This window comes from Arachis stenosperma, chromosome 6 (genome assembly GCF_014773155.1).
Source record: "Arachis stenosperma cultivar V10309 chromosome 6, arast.V10309.gnm1.PFL2, whole genome shotgun sequence".
Taxonomy (NCBI): Eukaryota; Viridiplantae; Streptophyta; class Magnoliopsida; order Fabales; family Fabaceae; genus Arachis; species Arachis stenosperma.
In genome coordinates this window covers 46,223,313-46,249,230 of record NC_080382.1, presented here as the reverse complement: position 1 = coordinate 46,249,230, position 25,918 = coordinate 46,223,313, and the positions used below count along the sequence as shown (strand labels likewise).

The window sequence follows — 25,918 nt, the reverse complement described above, 5'->3', positions numbered from 1 at the left end:
GGAGCATCCTTCAACGACGCTGGCTAAGAGAACACCCACCACCACACGTTCTTCTCCTCCTCCGGTTGTTCACGATTCTCCCCCTCCTTAACCTAATCGACGACGCAGCTTCGGAGATGATAGTGGCGGTCTCCATGGTGACGGTTGCTGCGAGCTCGACGGCAGCTGAACCAGCAGCAGAGGCAACGCATGGTAGCGACAACGATGAGTGAGTGAACGTCTCCTTGGATCTCTCTCTCTCTTCGCGGTTTTGCTTCTCTTCTTCTCTGGCTCTGACGACAGCAACGGCAACCGGCACAAGGAGCGGCACAGCGCGGCGATCCTCCTTCCTCTCTTCCTACTCTGTTCCGTCACTCTCTCTCCCTGTTCTCCGTTTTTCTCCTGCCTTCCCTCTTTCCCCTTCCTTTCTTTTCCCTTTCTGTTTTCCCCCTCGAACTCCCCGTTCCCTTTCTTTCCCTTTCTGATTGTAGATTTAGGGATTTAGTATATGAAATAGGAATTTGTGATATTAAGATTAAAATTAAGATTTTATAAAAGAATATGGATAGATATGAATAGATATTTTGATAAAATTGGAAGGAAGAGTACTTTTAAAATTAAATATACTCTCTTAAAATATTTAAGAACATCATTTATCAACATATTGCTAAGTGGAATTAATTATTTCTAATTTAAATTATAAAATAAGCATATTAATCACATTTTTTATAAAATATAGTTTAAACTTAATACTAATTATTCAAATTAAATGATATAACTTTTTATTATTTTTCTATCACCGAAACTTTAATTTCAATTTACAAAATGTCTATTTATGATAAAATTACTTAAATTAAATATATAATACTTCCATTACTAAATTTTATTTCCAAAGCATATGAAGTAACCAATTATAAAAATTACATAAGAATATTAATTAACATAAACTCCAAATATTAATAGAATAAATCGTAACTTTTTCAGGATAAAAGTTACTTAAATTAATTGTACAATTCTTTCTTATTTTTCAATTACTAAGATTATACAAAATATTTTATTATAATAAGATTACTTTAAAATATTAATTGATTCAAAATAAAACTATCTCCGAATCTATTTAATTAGTTCTAATAAAATAATTTCTAAAATTATAAAGGTTAAACTCAATAAGGTAAAATCACAATTTATTTATATCTAGATTTTTTCAAAAATGCGGGATGTTACACTTTGCCCGAGATTTGATGGCCCAAACCGGCGTTCCAAATCAGCTCAAAACTACCCAGCGTTAAACGCCGGAACTGGCACAAGAATGGGAGTTAAACACCCAAACTGGCACAAAAGCTGGCGTTTAACTCCAAGAAAAGTCTCTACACATGAAAGCTTCAATGCTCAGCCCAAGCACACACCAAGTGGGCCCGGAAGTGGATTTTTATGTCATTTACTCATTTCTGTAAACCCTAGGCTACTAGTTCTCTACAAATAGGACCTTGTACTATTGTATTTTCATCTTTGGATCATTTTAGATCTTTGATCATCTTTGGACATCTAGTTCTTAGATCATTGGGAGGCTGGCCATTCGGCCATGCCTAGACCTTGTTCTTATGTATTTTCAACGGTGGAGTTTCTACACACCATAGATTAAGGTGTGGAGCTCTGCTGTACCTCGAGTATTCATGCAATTACTATTGTTCTTCTATTCAATTCAGCTTATTCTTATTCCAAGATATTCATTCGCACTCAAGAACTTGATGAATGTGATGATTATGTGACGCTCATCATCATTCTCACTTATGAACGCGTGCCTGACAACCACCCCCGTTCTACAAGCAAACAAGGCTTGAATGTTTATCTCTTGGACTCCTTAATCGGAATCTTCATGGTATAAGCTAGAATTGATGGCGGCATTCAAGAGAATCCGGAAGGTCTAAACCTTGTCTGTGGTATTCTGAGTAGGATTCAATGATTGAATGACTGTGACGAGCTTCAGACTCCTGAAGGCTGGGCGTTAGTGACAGACGCAAAAGAATCACTGGATTCTATTCCAACCTGATTGAGAACCGACAGATGATTAGCCGTGCCGTGACAGGGTACGTTGAACATTTTCATTGAGAGGACGGGACTGTAGCCACTGACAACGGTGATGCCCAACATACAGCTTGCCATGGAAAGGAGTAAGAAGGATTGGATGAAGACAGTAGGAAAGCAGAGAGACGGAAGGGACAAAGCATCTCCATACGCTTATCTAAAATTCTCACCAATGAATTACATAAGTATCTCTATCCTTGTTTTATGTTTTATTCATATATCATTCATAACCATTTGAATTTGCCTGACTAAGATTTACAAGGTGACCATAGCTTGCTTCATACCAACAATTTCCGTGGGATCGACCCTTACTCGCGTAAGGTTTATTACTTGGACGACCCAGTGCACTTGCTGGTTAGTTGTGTGAAGTTGTGATAAAGAGTTGAGATTACAATTGAGCGTACCATGTTGATGGTGCCATTGATGATCACAATTTTGTGCACCAAGTTTTTGGTGCCGTTGCCGGGGATTGTTGAGTTTGGACAACTAACGGTTCATCTTGTTGCTTAGATTAAGTATCTTTTTTCAGAGTTCTTAAGAATGAATTCTAGTGTTTCAAAGTGATGTTCTTATCATCACCAAAGCTAATTGATTCTCATCAATTTAGCTCTTGAATGTAATGTCCTGCTGAAGCTTGGCTAGCCATGTCTAATTTCTTTAGACTAAAGCTTTAGACTAACATTGCATGATTCCTGGGATTCTCATTAAGAATTTTGATATCTTTATTTTCTTTTCCACTTAATTTTCGAAAAAAACAAAAAAAATTTACAAAATCATAAAAACCAAAAATATTGTATGTTGAGTCTAGTGTCTCATTTTAAGTTTGGTGTTAATTGCATGTTTCTGTTCTTCTTGCATTCATTCATGTGTCTTAAGTGATCTTCAAGATGTTCTTGATGATTTCCTTGCTCTGATCTTTGAATTCTCTTGACTTGAGTGTTTTGTTATATGCATTCTCATTTTGTTAGTGTCAGTAGTATACAAACTGCTAAGTTTGGTGTCTTGCATGCATTGTTATTTGATTTTAGTTGCATTTTGATTATTCCTCATTATTAAAAATCCAAAAAAATATTTTTAATTTATGTCTTTTCAAGTCAATAATACAGAGAATTGAAGATTCAGAACATACAGCAGAGGAATTACATAGAAAAAGCTGGGCGTTCAAAACGCCCAGTGAGGAAGGCAAACTGGCGTTTAAACGCCAGCCAGGGTGCCTGGCTGGGCGTTTAACGCCCAAAAGGGTAGTGCTTTGGGCGTTAAACGCCAGAATGTGCACCATTCTGGCGTTTAACGCCAGGATGGCACAAGAGGAAAGATTCTGTTTTCAATTCAAATTTTTGTTTTCAAGTTTTCAAAATTTTTCAAAATCAAATCTTTTTCAAATCAAATCTTTTCAATCAAATATTTTTCAAAATCAATTTCTTTCCTTTTTCAAAAATACTTGCTATCAATTAATGATTTGATTCAACATTTCAAGTATGTTGCATTTCTGTTGAGAAATGTTTAATGTTTGAATCATATCTTTTCTTGTTAGCCAAGTCATTAATTTTTAAAATCAAATCTTTTTTAATTGTTTTTCAATCATATCTTTTCAATCATATCTTTTTAATCACATCTTTTTCAAAATAGTTTTCAATCATGTCTTTTTAATTTCTAATTTCAAAATCTTTTTCAAAAATCACTTGATTTCTTTTCCACTCTTGGTTTTCAAAAATCAATTAGTATTTTTCAAAATGTTTTTAAAATCTTTTTAATTTATTTTCAAAAATTTCTTTCCCTCTTTTCACATCCTTCTATTTATGGACTAACACTTCTCCTCAATGCACAATTCGAACTCTGTCTTTGGTGATAAGTTCGAATTCTTCTACCTCCTCCTTCTATTTTTCTTTTCCTCTGACAACTCAAGGAATCTCTATACTGTGACATAGAGGATTCCATACTTTCTTGTTCTTTTCTCTTTCATATGAGCAGGAGCAAAGACAAAGGCATTCTTGTTGAGGCTGACCCTAAACCTGAAAGGACCTTGAAGCGAAAGCTAAGAGAAGCTAAGGTACAACTCTCTGTAGAAGACCTAACAGAAATCTTCAAAGAAGAAGAACCCATGGCAGCCGAAAACAACAACAATGCCAACAATGCAAGGAAGGTGCTGGGTGACTTTACTGCACCTACTCCCGACTTCTATGGGAGAAGCATCTCTATCCCTGCCATTGGAGCAAACAACTTTGAGCTTAAGCCTCAATTAGTTTCTCTAATGCAACAGAATTGCAAGTTCCATGGACTTCCATTGGAAGATCCTCATCAGTTTTTAGCTGAATTCTTGCAAATCTGTGACACTGTCAAGACTAATGGGGTTGACCCTGAGGTCTACATACTTATGCTATTCCCTTTTGCTGTAAGAGACAGAGCTAGGATATGGTTGGATTCACAACCTAAAGAAAGCCTGAACTCTTGGGAAAAGCTAGTCAATGCCTTCTTGGCAAAGTTCTTTCCACCTCAAAAATTGAGTAAGCTTAGAGTGGAAGTCCAAACCTTCAGACAGAAGGAAGGAGAATCCCTCTATGAAGCTTGGGAAAGATACAAATAATTGATCAGAAAGTGTCCTTCTGACATGCTTTCTGAATGGAGCATCATAGGTATCTTCTATGATGGTCTGTCTGAACTGTCCAAGATGTCTTTGGATAGCTCTGCTGGAGGATCTCTTCATCTGAAGAAGATGCCTGCAGAAGCTCGAGAACTAATTGAAATGGTTGCAAATAACCAATTCATGTACACTTCTGAAAGGAATCTTGTGAACAATGGGACAAATCAGAAGAAAGGAGTTCTTGAGATTGATACTCTGAATGCCATATTGGCTCAGAATAAAATATTGACTCAGCATGTCAATTTGATTTCTCAAAGTCTGTATGGAATGCAAAATGCACCAGGCTGTACTAAGGATGCTTCATATGAAGAAAAAGCTTATGATCCTGAGAACCCTTCAATGGAAGAGGTGAATTACATGGGAGAACCCTATGGAAACACCTATAATTCTTCATGGAGAAATCATCCAAATCTCTAATGGAAGGATCAACAGAGACCTCAACAAGGTTTCAACAACAATAATGGTAGAAGAAACAGGTTTAGCAATGGCAAGCCTTTTCCATCATCTTCTCAGCAACAGACAGAGAATTCTAAGCAGAGCCACTCTGACTTAGCAACCATGGTCTCTAATCTAATCAAAACCACTCAAAGTTTCATGACTGAAACAAGGTCCTCCATTAGGAATTTGGAGGCACAAGTGGGTCAGCTGAGCAAGAAAATTACTGAACTCTCTCCTAGTACTCTTCTAAGCAATACAAAAGAGAATTCAAAAGGAGAATGCAAGGCCATTAACCTAATCTACATGGCCGAACCAGGAGAGGAGGAAGAGGCAGTGAGCGCCACTGAGGAAGACCTCAATGGACGTCCACTGGCCTCCAATGAGTTCCCTAATGAGGAACCAAGGGAATCTGAGGCTCACACTGAGACCATAGAGATTCCAGTGGATTTACTTCTGCCATTCATGAGCTCTGATGAGTATTCTTCCTCTGAAGAGGATGAGTATGTCACTGAAGAGCAAGTTGCTAAATACCTTGGAGCAATCATGAAGCTAAATGACAAGTTATTTGGTAACGAGACTTGGGAGAACGAACCTCCTTTGCTCACCAAAGAACTGGATGACTTGTCTAGGCAGAGATTACCTCAAAAGAGACAAGATCCTGGGAAGTTTTCAATACCTTGTACCATAGGCACCATGACCTTTAAGAAGGCTCTGTGTGACTTAGGGTCAAGTGTAAACCTCATGCCTCTCTCTGTAATGGAGAAGCTAGGGATCTTTGAGGTACAAGCTGTAAGAATCTCACTAGAGATGGCAGATAACTCAAGAAAACAAGCTTATGGACTTGTAGAGGATGTTTTGGTGAAAGTTGAAAACCATTACATCCCTGCTGATTTCATAGTCCTAGAGACTGGGAAGTGCATGGATGAATCCATCATCCTTGGCAGACCCTTCCTAGCCACAGCAAGAATTGTGATTGATGTTGACAGAGGAGAATTGATCATTCAAGTGAATGAAGAATCCCTTGTGTTTAAGGCACAAGGATATCCCTCTGTTACCATGGAGAAGAAGCATGAAGAGCTTCTCTCAAAACAGAGTCAAACAGAGCCCCCACAGTCAAACCCTAAGTTTGGTGTTGGGAGGCCACAACCAAATTCTAAGTTTGGTGTTCAACCCCCACATTCAAACTCTAAGTTTGGTGTTGGGAGGTTCCAACATTGCTCTGACTATCTGTGAGGCTCCATGAGAGCCCTCTATCAATCTACTGACATTAAAGAAGCGCTTGTTGGGAGGCAACCCAATGTTATAATTATCTATTTTCCTTTGTTATTTTATGTTTTCTGTAGGTTGATGATCATGAGAAGTCACAAAATTAATTGAAAAAGCAAAAACAGAATGAAAAATAGAAAGAAAAATAGCACACCCTGGAGGAAGAACCTGTTGGCGTTTAAACGCCAGTAAGGGCAGCAAATAGGCGTTTAACGCCCAGTCTGGCACCATTCTGGGCGTTTAACGCCAGAAAGGGGCACCAGACTGGCGTTAAACGCCAGGAAAGGGCAAGAAGTTGGCCTTAAACGCCAGAAATGGGCACCAGCCCGGTGTTTAATGCCAGAATTGGCATGAAGAGCATTTTTGCTCGCCACTTGGTGCAGGGATGACTTTTCCTTGACACCTCAGGATCTGTGGACCCCACAGGATCCCCACCTACCCCACCACCCTCTCTCCTCTTCTTCACCCATTCACCAATCACCTCAACCACTCTTCCCCAAAAACCCCTCACCTATCAAATCCCATCTTTCTCTTCACCACTCACATCCATCCTTCATTAAACCCCACCTACCTCACCATTCAAATTCAAACCACTTTACCTTCCAAACCCACCCTCCCATAGCCGAACCCTATCCCTCTCTCCACCCCTATATAAACCCATCTTCACTCCTTCATTTTCACACAACCTAAACACTACTTCTCCCCCTTTGGCCGAACCACAAAGCCATCTCCATCTCCTCTATTTCTTCTTCTTCTACTCTCTTCTTTCTTCTTTTGCTCGAGGACGAGAAAACCTTTTAAGTTTGGTGTGGTAAAAGCATTGCTTTTTGTTTTTCCATAACCATTTATGGCATCCAAGGCTGGAGAAACCTCTAGAAAGAGGAAAGGGAAGGCAAAAGCTTTCACCTCCGAGTCATGGGAGATGGAGAGATTCATCTCATGGGTGCATCAAGACCACTTCTATGAAGTTGTGGCCTTGAAGAAGGTGATCCCCGAGGTCCATTTTAAACTCAAAAAGAGTGAATATCCGGAGATCCGACATGAGATTCGAAGAAGAGGTTGGGAAGTTCTTACCAACCCCATTCAACAAGTCGGAATCTTAATGGTTCAAGAGTTCTATGCCAATGCATGGATCACCAAGAACCATCATCAAAGTGTGAACCCGGACCCAAAGAATTGGCTTACAATGGTTCGGGGGAAATACATAGATTTTAGTCCGGAAAATGTAAGGTTGGCATTCAACTTGCCCATGATGCAAGGAGATGAACACCCTTACACTAGAAGGGTCAACTTTGATCAAAGGTTGGACCAAGTCCTCATAGACATCTGTGAAGAGGGCGCCCAATGGAAGAGAGATTCAAGAGGGAAGCCGGTTCAACTGAGAAGGCATGACCTCAAGCCCGTGGCTAGGGGATGGTTGGAGTTTATCCAACGCTCAATCATTCCCACTAGCAACCGGTCCGAAGTTACTATAGACCGGGCCATCATGATCCATAGTATCATGATTGGAGAAGAAGTAGAAGTTCATGAGGTTATAGTCCAAGAACTTTATAAGGTGGCAGACAAGTCCTCTACCTTGGCAAGGTTAGCCTTTCCTCATCTCATTTGTCACCTCTGTTATTCAGTTGGAGTTGACATAGAGGGAGACATCCCCATTGATGAGGACAAGCCCATCACTAAGAAAAGGATGGAGCAAATAAGAGATCTCACTCATCATGAAATCCCTGAGATGCCTCAAGGGAGGCACTTTCCTCCACAAAACTATTGGGAGCAAATCAACACCTCCCTAGGAGAATTGAGTTCCAACATGGGACAACTAAGGGTGGAGCACCAAGAACATTCCATCCTCCTCCATGAAATTAGAGAAGATCAAAGAATCATGAGAGAGGAGCAACAAAGGCAAGGAAGAGACATTGAGGAGCTCAAGCACTCCATAAGATCTTCAAGAGGAAGAACGAGCCGCCATCACTAAGGTGGACCCGTTCTTTAATCTCCTTGTTCTTTATTTTCTTGTTTTTCGAATTTGATGCTTATGTTTATCCATGTTTGTGTCTTATTACATGATCATTAGTGTCTTAGTGTCTATGTCTTAAATTTATGAATGTCCTATAAATCCATCACCTCTCTTAAATGAAAAATGTTCTTAATTGAAAAAGAGAAAAATTGCATGAATTTTGAATTTTATAACAGATTAATTATTTTGATGTGGTGGCAATACTTTTGTTTTCTGAATGTATGCTTAAACAGTGTATATGTCTTTTGAATTTGTTGTTCATGAATGTTGGCTCTTGAAAGAATGATGAAAAAGGAGACATGTTACTGAGGATCTGAAAAATCATAAAAATGATTCTTGAAGCAAGAAAAAGCAGTGAATACAAAAAAAATGAAAAAAAAGGGGGGAGAAAAACGAAAAAAAAAAGAGAAGAAAGAAAAAGAAAGTTGTGATCCAAGGCAAAAAGAGTGTGCTTAAGAACCCTGGACACCTCTAATTGGAGACTCTAGCAAAGCTGAGTCACAATCTGAAAAGGTTCACCCAATTATGTGTCTGTGGCATGTATGTATCCGGTGGTAATACTGGAAGACAAAGTGCTTTGGGCCACGGCCAAGACTCATAAAGTAGCTGTGTTCAAGAATCATCATACTTAACTAGGAGAATCAATGACACTATCTGGATTCTGAGTTCCTATAGAAGCCAATCATTCTGAATTTCAAAGGATAGAGTGAGATGCCAAAACTATTCAGAGGCAAAAAGCTAAAAGCCCCGCTCATCTAATTAATACTGATCTTCATAGATGTTTTTGGAATTCATTGCATATTCTCTTATTTTTATCTTATTTGATTTTCAGTTGCTTGAGGACAAGCAACAATTTAAGTTTGGTGTTGTGATGAGCGGATAATTTATACGCTTTTTGGCATTATTTTTAGTATGTTTTAGTTAGTTTTTATTATATTTTTATTAGTTTTTAGTTAAAATTCACTTTTATGGACTTTATTATGAGTTTGTGTGGTTTTCTATGATTTCAGGTATTTTCTGGCTGAAATTGAGGGACCTGAGCAAAAATCTGATTCAGAGACTGAAAAGGACTGCAGATGTTGTTGGATTCTGACCTCCCTGCACTCGAAGTGGATTTTCTGGAGCTACAGAAGCCCAATTGGTGCGCTCTTAACGGCGTTGGAAAGTAGACATCCTGGGCTTTCCAGCAATAAATAATAGTTCATACTTTGCCCGAGATTTGATGGCCCAAACTGGCGTTCCAAATCTGCTCAAAACTGCTCGGCGTTAAACGCTGGAACTGGCACAAGAATGGGAGTTAAACACCCAAACTGGCACAAAAGCTGGCGTTTAACTCCAAGAAAAGTCTCTACACATGAAAGCTTTAATGCTCAGCCCAAGCACACACCAAGTGGGCCCGGAAGTGGATTTTTATGTCATTTACTCATTTCTGTAAACCCTAGGCTACTAGTTCTTTACAAATAGGACCTTGTACTATTGTATTTTCATCTTTGGATCATTTTAGATCTTTTGATCATCTTTGGACATATAGTTCTTAGATCATCGAGAGGCTGGCCATTCGGCCATGCCTAGACCTTGTTCTTATGTATTTTCAACGGTGGAGTTTCTACACACCATAGATTAAGGTGTGGAGCTCTGCTATACCTCGAGTATTAATGCAATTACTATTATTCTTCTATTCAATTCAGCTTATTCTTGTTCCAAGATATTCATTCGCACTCAAGAACTTGATGAATGTGATGATTATGTGACGCTCATCATCATTCTCACTTATGAACGCGTGCCTGACAACCACCCCCGTTCTACAAGCAAACAAGGCTTGAATGTTTATCTCTTGGACTCCTTAATCGGAATCTTCGTGGTATAAACTAGAATTGATGGCGGCATTCAAGAGAATCCGGAAGGTCTAAACCTTGTCTGTGGTATTCTGAGTAGGATTCAATGATTGAATGACTGTAACGAGCTTCAAACTCCTGAAGGCTGGGCGTTAGTGACAGACGCAAAAGAATCACTGGATTCTATTCCAACATGATTGAGAACCGACAGATGATTAGTCGTGCCGTGACAGGGTGCGTTGAACATTTTCACTGAGAGGACGGGACTGTAGCCACTGACAACGGTGATGCCCAACATACAACTTGCCATGGAAAGGAGTAAGAAGGATTGGATGAAGACAGTAGGAAAGCAGAGAGACGGAAGGGACAAAGCATCTCCATACGCTTATCTGAAATTCTCACCAATGAATTACATAAATATCTCTATCCTTGTTTTATGTTTTATTCATATATCATTCATAACCATTTGAATCTTCCTGACTAAGATTTACAAGGTGACCATAGCTTGCTTCATACCAACAATCTCTGTGGGATCGACCCTTACTCGCGTAAGGTTTATTACTTGGACGACCCAGTGCACTTGCTGGTTAGTTGTGCAAAGTTGTGATAAAGAGTTGAGATTACAATTGAGCGTACCATGTTGATGGCACCATTGATGATCACAATTTCGTGCACCAGGCTCACACTGAGACCATAGAGATTCCATTGGATTTACTTCTGCCATTCATGAGCTCTGATGAGTATTCTTCCTCTGAAGAGGATGAAGATGTCACTGAAGAGCAAGTTGCTAATTACCTTGGAGCAATCATGAAGCTAAATGACAAGTTATTTGTTAATGAAACTTGGGAGGATGAACCCCCTTTGCTCACCAAAGAACTGGATGATTTGACTAGGCAGAGATTACCTCAAAAGAGACAGGACCCTGGGAAGTTCTCAATACCTTGTACCATAGGCACCATGACCTTTGAGAAGGCTCTGTGTGACCTAGGGTCAAGCATAAACCTCATGCCTCTCTCTGTAATGGAGAAGCTAGGGATCTTTGAGGTGCAAGCTGTAAGAATCTCACTAGAGATGGCAGACAATTCAAGAAAACAAGCTTATGGACTTGTAGAGGATATTTTGGTAAAGGTTGAAGACCATTACATTCCTGCTGAATTCATAGTCCTAGAGACTGGGAAGTGCATGGAGGAATCCATCGTCCTTGGCAGACCCTTCCTAGCCACAGCAAAGGCTGTGATTGATGTTGACAGAGGAGAATTGATCATTCAAGTGAATGAAGAATCCTTTGTGTTTAAGGCTCAAGGATATCCCTCTGTTACCATGGAGAGGAAGCATGAAGAGCTTCTCTCAAAACAGAGTCAAACAGAGCCCCCACAGTCAAACTCTAAGTTTGGTGTTGGGAGGCCACAACCAACTTCTAAGTTTGGTGTTGAATCCCCACATTCAAACTCTAAGTTTGGTGTTGGGAGGATCCAACATTGCTCTAAATATCTGTGAGGCTCCATGAGAGCCCATTGTCAAGCTACTGACAATAAAGAAGCGCTTGTTAGGAGGCAACCCAATGTTATATTTATCTATTTTCCTTTGTTATTTTATGTTTTCTGTAGGTTGATGATCATGTGAAGTCACAAAATCAATTGAAAAAGCAAAAATAGAATGAAAAATAGAAAGAAAAATAGCACACCCTGGAGGAAGACTTGCTGGCGTTTAAACGCCAATGAAGACAGCAAATGGGCGTTTAACGCCCAGTCTGGCACCATTCTGGGCTTTTAACGCCAGGAATGGGCACCAAGCTGGCGTTAAACACCAGAAATGGGCACCAGCCAGGCGTTTAACGCCAGGATTGGCAGAAGGAGCATTTTTGCTCGCCACTTGGTGCAGGGATGAATTATCCTTGACACCTCAGGATCTGTGGACCCCACAGGATCCCCACCTACCCCACCACTCTCTCTCTTCTTCACCCATTCACCAATCACCTCAACACCTCTTCCCCAAAAACCCCTCACCTATCAAATCCTACCATTCTCTTCACCACTCACATCCATCCTTCATAAAACCCCACCTACCTTACCATTCAAATTCAAACCACTTTCCCTCCCAAACCCACCCATACATGACCGAACCCTACCCCTCTCTCCACCCCTATATAAACCCATCTTCACCCCTTCATTTCTACACAACCTAAACACTACTTCTTCCCCCTTAGCCGAAACACAAAGCCACCTCCATCTCCTCTATTTCTTCTTCTTCTACTCTCTTCTTTCTTCTTTTGCTCGAGGACGAGCAAACCTTTTAAATTTGTGTGGTAAAAGCATCGCTTTTTTTTCCATAACCATTTATGGCACCTAAGGCCGGAGAAACCTCTAGAAAGAGGAAAGGGAAGGCAAAAGCTTCCACTTCCAAGTCATAGGAGATGGAGAGATTCATCTCAAGGGTGCATCAAGACCATTTCTATGAAGTTGTTGCCATGAAGAACGTGATCCCCGAGGTCCCTTTCAAACTCAAAAAGAGTGAATATCCGGAGATCAGACATGAGATCCAAAGAAGAGGTTGGAAAGTTCTTACCAACCCCATTCAACAAGTTGGAATCTTAATGGTTCAAGAGTTCTATGCCAATGCATGGATCACCAAGAACCATGATCAAAGTGTGAACCCGGATCCAAAGAATTGGCTTACAATGGTTTGGGGGAAATGCTTAGATTTTAGTCTGGAAAATGTAAGGTTGGCATTCAACTTGCCCATGATGCAAGGAGATGAACACCCTTACACTAGAAGGGTCAACTTTGATCAAAGGTTGGACCAAGTCCTCATAGACATTTGTGAAGAGGGCGCTCAATGGAAGAGAGATTCAAGAGGGAAGCCGGTTCAACTGAGAAGGCATGACCTCAAGCCCGTGGCTAGGGGATGGTTGGAGTTTATCAAACGCTCAATAATTCCCACTAGCAACCGGTCCGAAGTTACTATAGACCGGGCTATCATGATTCATAGCATCATGATTGGAGAGGAAGTAGAAGTTCATGAGGTTATAGCCCAATAACTTTATAAGGTGGCGGACAAGTCCTCTACCTTGGCAAGGTTAGCCTTTCCTCATCTCATTTGTCACCTCTGTTATTCAGCTGGAATTAACATAGAGGGAGACATCCTCATTGATGAGGACAAGCCCATAACTAAGAAAAGGATAGAGCAAACAAGAGATCCCACTCATCATGAAATCCCTGAGATGCACTTTCCTCCACAAAACTATTGGGAGCAAATTAACACCTCCCTAGGAGAATTGAGTTCCAACATGGGACAACTAAGGGTGGAGCACCAAGAATATTCCATCATCCTCCATGAAATTAGAGAAGATCAAAGAATCATGAGAGAGGAGCAACAAAGGCAAGGAAGAGACATTGAGGAGCTCAAGCACTCCATAAGATCTTCAAGAGGAAGAACAAGCCGCCATCACTAAGGTGGACCCGTTCTTTAATTTCCTTGTTCTTTATTTTTCTGTTGTTCGAATTTTCATGCTTATGTTTATCTATGTTTGTGTCTTATGATCATTAGTGTCTTAGTGTCTATGCCTTAAAGTTATGAATGTCCTATGAATCCATCACCTTTCTTAAATGAAAAATGTTCTTAATTAAAGAAAGAGAAGAATTGCATGAATTTTGAATTTTATAACAGATTAATTATTTTGATGTAGTGGCAATACTTTAACTTCTGAATGTATGCTTGAACAGTGCATATGTCTTTTGAATTTGTTGTTCATGAATGTTGGCTCTTGAAAGAATGATGAAAAAAGGAGACATGTTACTGAGGATCTGAAAAATCACAAAAATGATTCTTGAAGCAAGAAAAAGCAGTGAATACAAAAAAAAATGAAAAAAAAGAAAAAAGAAAAAAATAAATAAAGTCGTGATCCAAGGCAAAAAGAGTGTGCTTAAGAACCCTGGATACCTCTAATTGGGGACTCTAGCAAAGCTGAGTCACAATCTGAAAAGGTTCACCCAGTTATGTGTCTATGGCATGTATGTATCCGGTGGTAATACTGGAAGACAGAGTGCTTTGGGCCACGGCCAAGACTCATAAAGTAGCTGTGTTCAAGAATCATCATACTTAACTAGGAGAATTAATAACACTATCTGAATTCTGCGTTCCTACAGAAACCCATCATTCTGAATTTCAAAGGATAGAGTGAGATGCCAAAACTGTTCAGAGGCAAAAAGCTAAAAGCCCCGCTCATTTAATTAATACTGATCTTCATAGATATTTTTGGAATTCATTGCATATTCTCTTCTTTTTATCTTATTTGATTTTCAGTTGTTTGGGGACAAGCAACAATTTAAGTTTGGTGTTGTGATGAGCGGATAATTTATACGCTTTTTGGCATTGTTTTTAGTATGTTTTTAGTATGTTTTAGTTATTTTTTATTATATTTTTATTAGTTTTTAGTTAAAATTCACTTTTCTAGACTTTACTATGAGTTTGTGTGTTTTTCTGTGATTTCAGGTATTTTCTGGCTGAAATTGAGGGATCTGAGCAAAAATCTGATTCAGAGGCTGAAAAGGACTGCAGATGCTGTTGGATTCTGACCTCCCTGCACTCAAAGTGGATTTTCTGGAGCTACAGAAGCTCAATTGGCGCGCTCTTAATTGCGTTGGAAAGTAGACATCCTGGGCTTTCCAGCAATGTATAATAGTCTATACTTTGCCCGAGATTTAATGGTCCAAACAGGCGTTCCAAGTCCGCCCAAGAATTCTGGCGTTTAACGCCAGAATTGGCACAAGAATGGGAGTTAAACGCCCAAACTGGCACAAAAGCTGGCGTTTAACTCCAAGAAAAGTCTTTACACATGAAAGCTTCAATGCTCAGCCCAAGCACACACCAAGTGGGCCCGGAAGTGCATTTTTATGTCATTTACTCATCTTTGTAAACCCTAAGCTACTAGTTCTCTACAAATAGGATATTTTTTGATCACTTTAGATCTTAGGATCATCTTTGGATGTCTAGTTCTTAGATCATTGGGAGGCTGGCCATTCGGCCATGCCTAGACCTTTTTCTTATGTATTTTCAACGGTGGAGTTTCTACACACCATAGATTAAGGTGTGGAGCTCTGCTGTACCTCGAGTATCAATGCAATTACTATTGTTCTTTTATTCAATTCGGCTTATTCTTGTTCTAAGATATCACTTGTTCCTCAACTTGATGAATGTGATGATCCGTGACACTCATCATCATTCTCACCTATGAACGTGTGCCTGACAACCACCTCCGTTCTACCTTAGATTGTGTGGATATCTCTTGGATCCCTTAATCGGAATCTTCGTGGTATAAGCTAGAATTGATGGCGGCATTCAAGAGAACCCAGAAGGTCTAAACCTTATTTGTGGTATTCTGAGTAGGATTCAAGGATTGATTGACTGTGACGAGATGATTAGCCGTGCTGTAACAGAGCGCGTTGAACATTTTCACTGAGAGGACGGGATTGTAGCCATTGACAACGGTGATGCCCAACATACAGCTTGCCATGGAAAGGAGTAAGAAGGATTGGATGAAGACAGTAGGAAAGCAGATAGACGGAAGGGACAAAGCATCTCCATACGCTTATATGAAATTCTCACTAATAACTACATAAGTATCTCTATCTTTATTTTATGTTTTATTCATCTTTTAGTCATTAATCCTCCATAACCATTTGAATCCGCCTGACTGAGATTTTACAAGATCACCATAGCTTGCTTCATACCAACAATCTCCGTGGGATCGATCCTTACTCGCGTAAGGTTTATTACTTAGATGACCCAGTGCATTTGCTGGTTAGTTGTGCGAAGTTGTGATAAAGATTTGAGATTGCAATTGAGCGTACCATGTTGATGGCACCATTGATGATCACAATTTTGTGCACCAAAACACCTCAGCGGTCACAGTCAAGCGAGCACTCTTAACATACTGCATCCTACATGGAGGAGAAATCAACCTCTCACAACTCATAGCCGACAGTATTCAGGAGATGGCTGAAAACACGAGCAAATCGGGTAGGGTTGGTCATCCAAGCACCATTCTAAGGCTATGCAACAGGGCTGGGGTGATCTTTGAAGATGAAGACACAGAGAAAGTAATAAAAGGAAAGGGAATCACAAAGGGAAGCATGGAAGGTATTACTAAAGATGATGATTAAGAGGAAAGAAGAACTCAAAGTAGAGTGAGAAGACCACAAGTGGAGGGGGAGCAAGTTCTTGATGCATTGGACTTGAGTCAAATACAGAGAACAATTGAGGAAATGTCTCAAAATTTCATGAAGGAACAGGAGCAACAGCAAGAACAGTATCTGAGGCAATAGGAGCAATATTTGAAGGATAGAGAGGAAAGAGAGAGATGGCAGTGCCACATGGAGGAACGACAAGAGAACTAGCAGCAACAAATGATGGCTCAACAACAAAAATTTCAAACAAAGATTCTTGAAGGGAAAAAGGAACAATCAGCAGATTTTCGAGAATCATATGATAAATTATTCCTGCGGCAAGCCAAATACGGGGAATATACTCAGAATCTGTACCAATGGAAAAACATATATCATACCATTGGGGAGCATAGGAATGTGGACAGAATGGAGTATGATAAACAAGATCAAGCAAAGCTAGACTATATAGTCCATAACATGCCCACATTGAACCAGGAAATCAAGCCATTTGCCCAATGCCCAGAATTCATAGAGCAGCAAAGTGAACAAGTTAGGAGAAATATAGCACACATGCAGCATGGCTTGGAGCAAGCTGGACTCTCATGCCAAGTAGACCAAATTTGGGATCGGAGGTGCCCTGCTGAAGAACCACAAGAAAGAAAGAAGAAGAAGAAGAAGAAGGGAGAATCCAGCAGAGTGGAAATGCTTGATAATTAGAGGTGGTAAAGTTCTTTTCATGGTTTTTAATTAAATAAGAAAGATGCATATCTGAAACATGATATGCCTCCAATTCTTTCATGTCTTACACTTCCATGCTTTAATAAAATTCTTGTTAAGCTCTGCATAATGTTTGTTATCCATCATTAGCTTGAATTTTGTTTTATTTCCTTGTTGTTTGAATAAAAGGAAAATGTTTGAAATAGAAAGTGAATGTCCAATGTTGTAGAAATGTCAATGAAAGATAGTGGTGGTATTTGCTTAATTTAATGAATAGCTCATAAAATAAATGCTGCATAATAACATGATTCCTTGAAGTATGAACTAGCTTGCTGTTACAAAGTCTGCTATTAATGAAATTCCCTTGATAAATAATCAAAACAAAAAAGAAAAGAAAGAGAAAAGCCAAGAATTGGCAAAGAAACAAACAATAAGGCTAGACACCAATAGCTTGGACCCTAGGACATATGCCTGTGGTGTTTGTGTACTAGGATATGCTTGGACAAGTAAGTTCTGAGGAGTATTTTGAAACTTGGCCACTTAGATCAACTGATTTGGGATTGCCAACTGAAAGTCCACTATCAAGAGCAGCCTAGCTACAAAACATTTAGTAATCCAAAGAGATGCTGGGCATCAATGCTCCTAGGAAGAAAATGTGAGCTATGTGTCTGTGGTGAAGAAATGTTAAGCAAAACTAAACCAAAGGTTGCTGCAATATTTGCCACCAAGCCTTCAATGAGTAATAAGCTCTCTGGTGCACGGAATTGTGATCTCAATGTTGCCAACAACTTGGTACGCACAATTGAAATCTCAACTCTTTTTCACAACTTCGCACAACTAACCAGCAAGTTCACTAGGTCGTCCAAGTAATAAACCTTACGTGAGTAAGGGTCGATCCCACGGAGATTGTCGGCTTGAAGCAAGCAATGGTCATCTTGTAAATGTCAGTCAGGCGGATTCAAATGGTTATAGAGTTTTGATAATTAAAAGATAAATAAACATAAAATAAAGATAGAGATACTTATGTAATTCATTGGTGGGAATATCAGATAAGCAAATGGAGATGCGTTGTTCCTTCTGAATCTCTGCTTTCCTACTGCCTTCATCCAATCCTTCATACTCCTTTTTATGGCAAGCTGTATGTTGGGGGATCACCGTTGTCAATGGCTACCAAATGCGCTGTCACCGCACGGCTAATCATCTGTCGGTTCTCACTCATGTTGGAATAGAATCCAATGATCCTTTTGCGTCTATTGATGAGCGGATAATTTATACGCTTTTTGGCATTGTTTTTAGGTAGTTTTTAGTAGGATATAGCTACTTTAAGGAATGTTTTTATTAGTTTTTATGCAAAAATCATATTTCTAGACTTTACTATGAGTTTGTGTTTTTCTATGATTTCAGGTATTTTCTGGCTGAAATTGAGGGACCTGAGCAAAAATCTGATTCAGGCTGAAAAAGGACTGTTGATGATGTTGGATTCTGACCTCCCTGCACTCGAATTGGATTTTCTGGAGCTATATAACTTCAAATGGCGCGCTCTTAATTGCGTTGAAAAGTAGACATCCAGGGCTTTCAAGAAATATATAATAGTTCATACTTCATTCAAGTTTAGATGATGCAAACTGGCATTTTTACGCCAGTTCCATGCTGCATTCTGGAGTAAAATGCCAGAAATACGTCACAAACCAGAGTTAAACGCCAAAAACACGTTACAACTTGGCATTTAACTCCAAGAGATGCCTCTGCACGTGTAAATCTCAAGCTCAGCCCAAGCACACACCAAAGTGGGCCCCGAAAGTGGATTTCTGCCATTAGACTTATTTCTGTAAACCCTAGTAACTAGTTGAGTATAAATAGAACTTTTTACTATTGTACTAAAGGTCTTTTTTCCCTATTTTTGAATTCATATCACTTTGAGGGGGGCTGGCCATTTGGCCATGCCTAGACCTTGTTCTTATATATTTTCAATGGTGGAGTTTCTACACACCGTAGATTAAGGTGTGGAGCTCTGCTGTACCTCGAGTATTAATGCAATTACTACTATTTTGTATTCAATTCAGCTTATTCTTGTTCTAAGATATTTGTTGCTCTTCAACATGATGAATGTGATGATCCGTGACACTCATCATCATTCTCACCTATGAACACGTGACTCACAACCACTTCCGTTCTACCTTAGATCGAGCGTGTATCTCTTAGCCTCTATTCCGAAAGATCGGAGTCTTTGTGGTATAAGCTAGAATTATTGGCGGCCATTCCTGAGATTTGGAAAGTCTAAACCTTGTATGTGGTATTCCGAGTAGGATCTGGAAAGGAATTACTGTGACGAGCTTCAAACTCGCGAGTGTTGGGCGTAGTGACAGACGCAAAAGGGTCATGGGATTCTATTCCAACATGATCGAGAACCAAAAGATGATTAGCCGTGTGGTGACAACGCATTTGGACCATTTTCACTGAGAGGACAGGAGGTAGCCATTGACAATGGTGATCCCCCAACGTACAGCTTGCCATGGAAGGGAGTAAGACTGATTGAATGAAAGCAGTAGGAAAGTAGAGATTTAGAAGGAACATAGGATCTTCATGCACTTATCTGAAATTCCCACCAATGAATTACATAAGTATCTCTATCTTTATTTTATTCTTTATTTATCTTTATATTCGAAAACCATCATAACCATTTGAATCCTCCTGACTGAGATTTACAAGGTGACCATAGCTTGCTTCATACCAACAATCACCGTGGGATCGACCCTTACTCACGTAAGGTATTACTTGGACGACCTAGTGCACTTGCTGGTTAGTTGTGCGAAGTTGTGAAGAAAGTACTGAGATTATAAACACGCATACCAAGTTGAGCGCCATTGCTAGATATCACAATTTTGTGAACCAAGTTTTTGGCGCCATTGCCGGGGATTATTCGAGTTTGGACAACTGACGATTCATCTTGTTGCTCAGATTAGGTAATTTTCTTCTTATTTTGTTTTCAAAAAGTTTTCAAAAATCTTTCAAAAATTTTTCTTCTTTTTTGTTTTTCCAAGAAAAAACTTTTTGAAAAAAATAAATAAAATCATAAAAAACCAAAAATATTTTGTGTTTCTTGTTTGAGTCTAGAGTCAATTTTTAAGTTTGGTGTCAATTTTTATTTTTTATCAAGAATTTTCGAAAAAATTCATGCATGGTGTTCTTCATGATCTTCAAGTTGTTCTTGGTAAGTCTTCTTGTTTGATCTTCATGTTTTCTTGTTTTGTGTCTTTTGTTATTTTTCATATGCATTTTTGAATTCATAGTGTCTAAACATGAAAAGTCTCTAGGTTTGGTGTCTTGCATGTTTTCTTTTCTTGAAAATTTTTCAAAAATAAGTTCTTGATGTTCATCATGATCTTCAAAGTGTTCTTGGTGTTCATCTTGACATTCATAGTGTTCTTGCATGCATCATTGGTTTTGATCCAAAATTTTTATGTTTTGGGTCATATTTGCATTTTTCTCTCTCCTCATTAAAAATTCAAAAAAATAAAAAAATATCTTTTCCTTATTTTTCTCATAAATTTCGAAATCTTTGGGTTGACTTAGTCAAACACTTTTAAAATTAGTTATTTTTTGTTAGTCAAGTCAAGATTTCAATTTCAAAAATCCTATCTTTTCTAAATCTTTTTCAAAAATCAAATCTTTTTCTTAATTTTATTTCATAATTTTTGAAAATTTACTAACAATTAATGTGATTGATTCAAAAATTTGAAGTTTGTTACTTTCTTGTTAAGAAAGGTTCAATCTTTAAATTCTAGAATTATATCTTTTAGTTTCTTGTTAGTCAAGTAATCAATCTTAATTTTAAAAAAAGTCAAATCTTTTTCAAAATAAATTTCAATCATATCTTTTCAAACATATATTTTCCAAATCATATCTTTTTCAAAATATCTTTTTTCTAACTTCTTATCTCTTCAAAATTGATTTTCAAATCTTTTTCAACTAACTAATTGACTTTCTATTTGTTTCTTATCTTTTTCAAAACCACCTAACTACTTTTTTATCTCTAATTTTCGAAAATCACTAGCCATTTTTCAAAAATAATTTTTGAAAACTCCTCTCTCTCATCTCCTTCTATTTATTTATTCTTTTACTAACACTTATCTTCATCTAAAAATTTGAACCCCCTTTTCTCCTTTGTGTTCAAATTTTTCTCCTCCTTCTTCTATTCTTTTCTTCTTCTACTCACATAAAGGAATCTCTATACTGTGACATAGAGGATTCCATACTTTTTTTATTTTCTTCTCCCTCATATGAGCAAGAACAAGGAAAAAGGCATTATTGTTGAAGCTGATCCTGAACCTGAAAGGACCTTGAAGAGGAAACTAAGAGCAGCTAAAGCACAACACTCTGAAGAGGACCCAACTGAAATTTTTGAACAGGAAAAAGATATGGCAACCGAACCCAACAACAATGCAAGGAAGATGCTTGGTGACTTTACTGCACCAAATTCCAACTTACATGGAAGAAGCATCTCAATCCCTGCCATTGGAGCAAACAACTTTGAGCTAAAGCCTCAATTAGTTTCTCTAATGCAACAGAATTGCAAGTTTCATGGACTTCCATCAGAAGATCCTTTTCAGTTCTTAACTGAATTCTTGCAGATCTGTGATACTGTTAAGACCAATGGGGTTGATCCCAAGGTCTACAGGCTTATGCTTTTCCATTTTGCTGTAAGAGACAGAGCTAGAGTATGGTTGGACTCTCAACCTAAAGACAGCCTGAACTCTTGGGATAAGCTGGTCACGGCTTTCTTAGCCAAGTTCTTTCCTCCTCAAAAGCTGAGCAAGCTTAGAGTGGATGTTCAAACCTTCAGACAAAAAGAAGGTGAATCCCTCTATGAAGCGTGGGAGAGATACAAGCAACTGACCAAAAAGTGTCCTTCTGACATGCTTTCAGAATAGACCATCCTGGATATATTCTATGATGGTCTGTCTAAATTGTCTAAGATGTCATTGGACCATTCTGTAGGTGGATCTATTCACCTGAAGAAAACGCCTGCAGAAGCTCAGGAACTCATTGACATGGTTGCGAATAACCAGTTCATGTACACTTCTGAAAGAAATCCTGTGAGTAATGGGACACCTCAAAGGATGGGAGTTCTTGAAATTGATGCTCTGAATGCCATATTGGCTCAGAACAAAATATTGCCCAGCAAGTTAACATGATTTCTCAGAGTCTGAATGGATTGCAAAATGCATCCAACAGTACTAAAGAGGCATCTTCTGAAAAAGAAGCTTATGATCCTGAGAACCCTGCAATGGCAAAGGTGAATTACATGGGTGAAGCCTATGGAAACACCTATAATCCCTCATGGAGAAATCATCCAAATTTCTCATGGAAGGATCAACAAAAGCCTCAACAAGGCTTTAACAATTGTGGAAGAAACAGGTTTAGCAATAGCATGCCTTTTCCATCATCTTCTCAGCAACAGACAGAGAATTTTGAGCAGAGTCCCTCTAGCTTAGCAAACATAGTCTTTGATCTATCTAAGGCCACTTTAAGTTTCATGAATGAAACAAGGTCCTCCATTAGAAATTTGGAGGCACAAGTGGGTCAGCTGAGTAAGAAAATCACTGAAACTCCTCCTAGCACTCTCCCAAGCAATACAGAAGAGAATCCAAAAAGAGAGTGCAAGGCCATTGATATAATCAAAATGGCCGAATCCAAAGAGGAAGGGGAGGACATGAATCCCAATGAGGAAAACCTCATGGGACGTCCTCCAGACAGAAAGGAGTTCCCTATTGAGGACCTAAAGGAATCTGAGGCTCATATTGAGACCATAGAGATTCCATTAAACTTCCTTCTGCCCTTCATGAGCTCTGAGAACTATTCTTCCTCTAAAGAGGATGAAGATGTAACTGAAAAACACGTTGCTCAATATCTAGGAGCCATCATAAAGCTGAATGCCAAGTTGTTTGGTAATGAGACTTGGGAAGATGAACCTCCCTTGCTCATTAGTGATCTAAATACATGGGTTCAGCAAACTTTACCTCAAAAGAAACAAGATCCTGGTAAATTCTTAATACCCTGTACCATAGGCACCATGACTTTTGAGAAGGCTCTGTGTGACTTGGGGTCAGGTATAAATCTTATGCCACTCTCTGTAATGGAGAAACTGGGGATCTTTAAGGTACAAGCTGCAAGAATCTCATTAGAGATGGCAGACAAGTCAATAAAACAAGCTTATGGATTGGTAGAGGACGTGTTAGTGAAGGTTAATGGCTTTTACATCCCTGCTGATTTCATAATCCTAGACACTGAGAAGGATGAGGATGAATGCATCATCCTTGGAAGACCCTTCCTAGCCACAGCAGGAGCTGTGATTGATGTTGACAGAGGAGAGCTAGTCCTTCAATTGAATGGGGACTACCTTGTGTTTAAAGCTCAAGGATCTTCCTCTGCAACCATGGAGAGGAAGCATGAAAAGCTTCTCTCAATACAGAGTCAAACAAAGCCCCCACAATCAAACTCTAAGTTTGGTGTTGGGAGGTCACAACCAAACTCTAAGTTTGGTGTTGAACCCCCACATTCAAACTCTAAGTTTGGTGTTGGGAGGTCCCAACAATGCTCTGAATACCTGTGAGGCTCCATGAGAGCTCACTGTCAAGCTATTGACATTAAAGAAGCGCTTATTGAGAGGCAACCTAATTTTTATTTATCTATATTTCTATTGTTCTTTTATGTTTCATTAGGTTTATGATCATGTGGAGTCACAAAACAATTGCAAAAATTAAAAACATAATCAAAAACAGCAGAAGAAAAAGCACACCCTGGAGGAAGAGTTGTCTAGCGTTTAAACGCCAGAAACAAGCATCTGTCTGGCGTTTAACGCCAGAAACAAGCACCAAGCTGGCGTTTAACGCCAGAAACAAGCATCAAGCTGGCGTTAAACGCCAGAAACATGCTACATTTGGGCGTTTAACGCCAGAAACAAGCTGCAGTCTGGCGTTAAACGCCAGGATTGCATATAGAGGGCATTTTACACGCATAAAGGGTGTAGGGATGAGAAATCCTTGACACCTCAGGATTTGTGGACCCCACAGGATCACCTCAGGATCTGTAGACCCCACAGGATCCCCACCTACCTTATCCCTCTCTCTCACACCTTTTTATAACAGTCTTCCCCAAACATTATTCACCAATCACCTCAATCACTCTTCCCCATCACCTCTTCACCACTCACATCCATCCTCTCTTCCCCATAAACCCCACCTACCTTTAAATTCAAAATCTCTTTCCCACCCAAACCCACCCTAAATGACCGAACCCAAACCCCTCTCCCTCCACTATATAAACCCCTTCATCCTTCTTTGTTTTCATACAACACAACCCTCTCTCCTCCTTGGCCGAGACACACACCTCTCTCCCTTTCCTCCATATCTTCTTCTTCTTCTATTCTTTCTTCTTTTACTCGAGGGCGAGCAACATTTTAAGTTTGGTGTGGTAAAAGCATTGCTTTTTTTTGTTTTTCCATAACTATTGATGGCACCTAAGGCCAGAGAAACCTCAAGAAAGAGGAAAGGGAAGGCAATTGCTTCCACCTCTGAGTCATGGGAGATGGAGAGATTCATCTCAAAAGCCCATCAAGACCACTTCTATGAAGTTGTGGCCAAGAAAAAGGTGATCCTTGAGGTCCCTTTTAAGCTCAAAAAGGGAGAATATCCGAAGATCCGACATGAGATCCAAAGAAGAGGTTGGGAAGTTCTTACCAATCCCATCCAACAAGTCAGAATCATAATGGTTCAAGAGTTCTATGCCAATGCATGGCTTACTAGGAACCGTGATCAAAGCATGAACCCAAACCCAAAGAATTGGCTTACAATGGTTCGGGGGAAATACTTAGATTTCAGTCCAGAAAATGTAAGGTTGGCATTCAACTTGCCTATGATGCAAGAAGACGCACGCCCCTACACTAGAAGAGTCAACTTTGATCAAAGGTTGGACCAAGTCCTCATGGACATATGTGTGGAAGGAGCTCAATAGAAAAGAGACTCAAAAGGCAAGCCGGTTTAATTGAGAAGACTGGACCTTAAGCCTGTAGCTAGAGGATGGTTGGAGTTCATCCAACGCTCTGTCATCCCCACTAGCAACCGATCCAAAGTAACTATGGATCAGGGCATCATGATCCATTGCATCATGATTGGAGAGGAAGTAGAAGTTCATGAAGTGATCTCTTTAGAACTCTACAAAGTAGCCGAAAAGCCCTCCACCTTGGCAAGGCTAGCTTTTCCTCATCTCATTTGCCATCTATGCAACTTAGCTGGAGTTGTAATAGAAGGAGACATCCTCATTGAAAAGGACAAGCCCATCACTAAGAAGAGGATGGAGCAAACAAGAGAGCCCATTCATGGATCTCAAGAGACGCATGAGGAAGCTCATCATCAAGAAATCCCTAAGATGCCTCAAGGGATGCATTTTCCTCCAAACAACTATTGGGAACAACTCAACACTTCTCTAGAAGGATTGAGTCATAACATGAACCAATTAAGGATGGAACACCAAGAGCACTCCATCATTCTCAATGAGATCAGAGAAGATCAAAGAGCTATGAGGGAGTTTCAACAAAGGCAAGGAAGAGACATAGAGGAGCTCAAGAACACCATTGGTTTTTCAAGAAGAAGGCGCCACCCTCACTAAGGTGGACTTATTCCTTAACTTCCTTGTTCTTATCTCTCTGTTTTTCGGGTTTATGCTTTATGTTTGTCTATGTTTTGAGTCTTTACTACATGAGCATTAGTATTTAGTAACT

General features: G+C 39.4%; 2 non-coding genes across 2 annotated transcripts; both read right to left on the bottom strand.

Moving 5' to 3' along the window:
- Positions 1-4,570: 4,570 nt before the first annotated feature.
- On the bottom strand, positions 4,571-4,678 carry LOC130938438 (small nucleolar RNA R71). Its single transcript, XR_009069604.1, has one exon. It is a non-coding gene; the product is annotated as a small nucleolar RNA R71 (small nucleolar RNA).
- Positions 4,679-21,953: 17,275 nt separating this feature from the next.
- Positions 21,954-22,061, bottom strand: LOC130937605 (small nucleolar RNA R71). The gene has a single exon (XR_009068816.1). It is a non-coding gene; the product is annotated as a small nucleolar RNA R71 (small nucleolar RNA).
- Positions 22,062-25,918: the final 3,857 nt, after the last annotated feature.